Source organism: Octopus bimaculoides, chromosome 18, assembly GCF_001194135.2.
Source record: "Octopus bimaculoides isolate UCB-OBI-ISO-001 chromosome 18, ASM119413v2, whole genome shotgun sequence".
Classification (NCBI taxonomy): domain Eukaryota; kingdom Metazoa; phylum Mollusca; class Cephalopoda; order Octopoda; family Octopodidae; genus Octopus; species Octopus bimaculoides.
In genome coordinates, this window is record NC_068998.1 from 34630148 (window position 1) to 34634834 (window position 4687).

A 4687-nucleotide genomic window follows, 5' to 3' on the forward strand; every position below is an offset into this window, starting at 1 on the left:
GGCAGGTAATGCTAAGTAAGTGGTATGGACACACTGTAGTTAAACTCTTGGTTCAATAGTGATATGAGTGAGGAGTTTAATGTGGGTCTTGTATTAGCATGCATATATATATATATATATATATATGTTAGACAAAATGAGATAACAAGACCAAGCCTGTGAGGAGTTTTCAGGACATTTATAAGGAAAATGAGATAGATATAGTCTTACACCTGTTTCTGGGATATTATGGATATCCTTTCATCAGAGATGATGTGAAATGGTTAAATAGAGGTAAATGTTTGAGTTTGAAATAAGAAATTATTATGGAAAAGAAGAGATACGGAATATAGAGGAGAATAAGAGAATGAAAGTAGAAATAAAGTATAAAATGTTGTAGTTGCAGTTCCATTATTCGAGTAAAGTGGTGTATAGAAGTGGTAAAAAAAGTTTCCTGTACATGGTATGTAAGTTCCAATAATAGTTCATGTTTAGTTATTTCAAAGTATGGAGCCATGTATTCTGTGTTGTGCATTAAAAAGGGTTTTGTGGTGTGAAGGAAAATTTGAGAATGTATTGGTAGTATTTGTGGATAGATGGGCATGGGAAGAGATGTGTATGATTAGATTGAGGAGATAGGTCAAAATGAAAGCTGGAAGAAAAAATGAGAGGAGAAAGAGAGAAAAAAGAAAATGAACAAAAAATAAAAATAAAATAAAAATAAATAAAAATGAGAAATGAGTGAAAAGGTGAAGAAAGGGTGAAACAAGTGAGAAAAGGAGTGTTAGCTGGTGGTCAAGATAATGTGAGGGGAGGATGGGAGAGGAGTGGCAGAGGGGCATTGGAAGAAATGAGGAGGTAAGGAGTGAATAAGTGTGAGATATGTGAGTAGGGGTGATATCATAGGGCTGCATTAAGGGATGGGCAGAGAAAAGGTATGGGTGAGGTGATACCAAAGTGAGTTGTAGTTTTAGAAATAAAGTATAAAGTGGAGGGATGTCAAATTTTTATAAATAGACGTACGTGATAGGTTAGTGTGATAGGCAGGAATTAAAGAGGAGGAAAGAAGACAGTATAATGACATATGTACGCATGCAAACACGTACATATACATGTGCACATATGCATGCATACATATACACACACACAAACATATATACATATATATAAACACACATATACATACAAATACATATATGCATGCATATTCATGTGCATCCGTAAATGTGTTCATACAAATATATGCATGTGCATACATATACACATACATACATACACACATACATACACACTGGTGCACATGCACTTACACATAGTCACATGCACGTGTGCATACAGGTACTTATGTATACATATATGCACATAATACACTCATATATTTATATATACATATGCACATACATATGCATACACGCACATGCACAAATACACACATAGATATACATACATACATAAAAATACATGCTCACATATTTACACACACACACACATATATTCGCTTGTGTGTCCATATATGTAGTATTAGATGATTGAGATCCTTAAAGTAAAGTAGGGGAGTTAAAAAAATTAAAGATTACAAATTAAAATGGAGATAAAGGAAAGTTAAATATGGTTGTTGGGGATTATTTAAGGGGTGTTGTGAATATATGCTGTATGGTCATTTAGGTTGCATTTAAATTTGTGATAAAATTTGAAGGTATGAAAAAAGCGGTGGTTGCATGTACTTAGGGCCTCATTATATCTATTTAGTGGTGTCGAGGAGTTGTGTTTTAATATGTGGAATGCCACTTTTAGGCATAACTTACAGGCTAAGCTCTAACCTTCGTATGGAAACCCAGAATCTATTATGGACCATGACAAAATGTAGGGAATATTTCTATTTTTGAGATGATGGACGTAACTGGTGAATGTTGTGGATTTACTGTGTCTCTTGCATCTAAAAGAATTGAGATGAGTGGCATATTGATGTTTAAAATTTGGATATCTTCTGATGAAGGGATATCCATAATATCCCAGAAACAGCTGTAAGACTATATCGTTTTCCTTATAAATGCCTTGAAAACTCCTCACAGCCTTGGCTTTGTTATCTCATTTTATCTAATATATATATAAAAGACACATAAAAGACACCATTTCGAGCGTGGCCGTTTTCGTGCGGGTGACACGTAAAAGCACCTACTACACTCTCTGAGTGGTTGGCGTTAGGAAGGGCATCCAGCTGTAGAAACTCTGCCAAATCAGACTGGAGCCTGGTGTTGCCATCCGGTTTCACCAGTCCTCAGTCAAATCGTCCAACCCATGCTAGCATGGAAAGCAGACGTTAAACGATGATGATGATGATGATGATATATAGGTCAGCGAGAAGTTTAGCTTAATGGTAAAGCACTTGACTGGTAATCACAGGGATGTGAGTTCAAGTCTCATGGGTGACTGTTGACAAATTTTTATAAAGGCGGTGCTCCAGCATGGCCGCAGTCAAATGACTGAAACAAGTAAAAGAGTAAAAGAGTATATATGTATTGGCGATAGGAAGAGCATCCAGCTGTAGAAACTCTGCCAAATCAGATTGGAGCCTGGCGCAGCTATCTGGTTCGCCAGTCCTCAGTCACATGGAAAGCAGACACTAAACGATGATGATGATGTATATATATATATATATAGGTGCAGGCATGGCTATGTGGTAAGAAGCTTGCTTCCCAAGCACATGGTTCTGGATTCAGAATATATATATATATATATATATATATATATATGTATATAAAATCATTCTTATCAATATACATTATACAATGGAGATAAAATATATGGTAGAAGTGAATCTCATTTAATTTTTATCTTATTTCATTTCTAATTATTCTGAATTATCTTTAGTATTGTTTTCTTTAAACACTGTAGTTCATCAGTTGGAAAATTCATTTTTTCACTAATTCATTTTTTCCAACACTCCTTTCCCTTTTTGACCATAATACTAACCATAAATCAGACACTAACCCTAATTTCTTCTTGCACAATCACAATCTCCTATATTTAAAACATTAAATTCAGAAAAAAATGGGAAAATAGACAAAGATTTCAAAGTTGTAAAAGTGAAGGGGAAGGTGGCTGGCAAAATTTAAAAAAAGCTGAAACTGGAAGACTTTGTTTTTTTTTGTTTTTTACAGTATCCCAAGAGAATTTTACAAAACGGTAAAGCATGCTTATTGTAAAATCCAATATAAACGTTTGTTTAATTCTCATATGATTTGGGCGAGTGTTATTTATATTATATATAATTGAGGTGGAATCAAATTTGTTCTTCTTGTGTAACTCAGTGCAGATTTTAAACATGGGTGTTGTTTATATGAAAGAAATACTTACTAAAGTTAAATAAATCCATGAGTTGGTATGACCAATTATTCCTTTGATGGTGGCACCCAATACAATAACAATTCAATATCCTGAACTTGTCAAAGAATTCCAAGAATGTCAGAATTATATGAATTTGAATCCATAATATTTTAGATTAACTTTAATAGCTACTACAACACTGAAAAATCAAAAATTATATGTAAAATAAGCTACACCAAACGATGGGAGTATTTAAAATACAAGCTTTTCTAGAAAGCAAGAATTTCTGCTTACTCTTTTACTCTTTTACTTATTTCAGTCATTTGACTGTGGCCATGCTGGAGCACTGCCTTTAGTCGAGCAAATCGACCCCAGGACTTATTCTTTGTAAGCCTAGTACTTATTTTATCAGTCTCTCTTGCCGAACCGCTAAGTGACAGGGACGTAAACACACCAGCATCTCGGTTGTCAAGCAATGTTGGGGGGACAAACTGAGACACACACACACACACACACACACACATATATGACAGGATTCTTTCAGTTTTCATCTACCAAATCCACTCACAAGACTTTGGTTGGCCTGAGGCTATAGTAGATTACACTTGTCCAAGGTGCCATGCAGTGGGACTGAACCTGGAACCATGTGGTTGGTAAGCAAGCTACTTACCACACAGCCAATCCTACGCCTATCAATACAGCCACTCCTACGCCTTGTAAATTTGTGTTGCTTATAAAGTTCTGCTTACTACAATTTGGCTCATTTCTCATAATTATGATCCCCTCCTTCAACAAGATACAACAAATTTGTTCACAAGGGTGAGATTACCAGAAGCTACCAAGTTTATAAAGGTATCTGAAAGGTAAATGTAAATTTATTATTATTTTAAAAATAATTCCATTTACAAAAGGAAAAAGAAAAGAATTGCTGAATAAGCACATACAAATAGATACTATAAAGAGTCAACAATTTACACAATATACATACATACATACATACATACACACATACAGATACACACACACACACACACACAAACACACACACACACATACACACACACACACATATATATATAGATAAACAGATAGATATGTATGTATGTATGTATATATATACATATATATATATCGATAGATATATATATGTATGTATATATATATATGTGTATATGTATATATATATATATATGTATATATATCCAAAGTTTTAAATATTTACATTTAAGAAAGAGATTTGACGCCAATATCCATATTTAATCCGATGTTAACATCTCCTGCTATATTGGTAACGATTACATTGTTTACTTTGAAAAATGATATGTATATATATGTATATACATATGTATATATATATATATATATATATATATATATATAT

The 4687-nt window shown here is 33.6% G+C and overlaps 1 long non-coding RNA gene across 1 annotated transcript in view; it reads right to left on the reverse strand.

Annotated features, from left to right (window-relative positions):
- Positions 1 to 4066: 4066 nt before the first annotated feature.
- Positions 4067 to 4687, reverse strand: part of LOC128249955 (uncharacterized) — a 1969-nt gene continuing 1348 nt past the window's right edge. The window contains exon 2 of the long non-coding RNA XR_008266101.1: positions 4067 to 4162. This is a non-coding gene — a long non-coding RNA (uncharacterized LOC128249955). The remainder of the gene's footprint in view (positions 4163 to 4687) is intronic.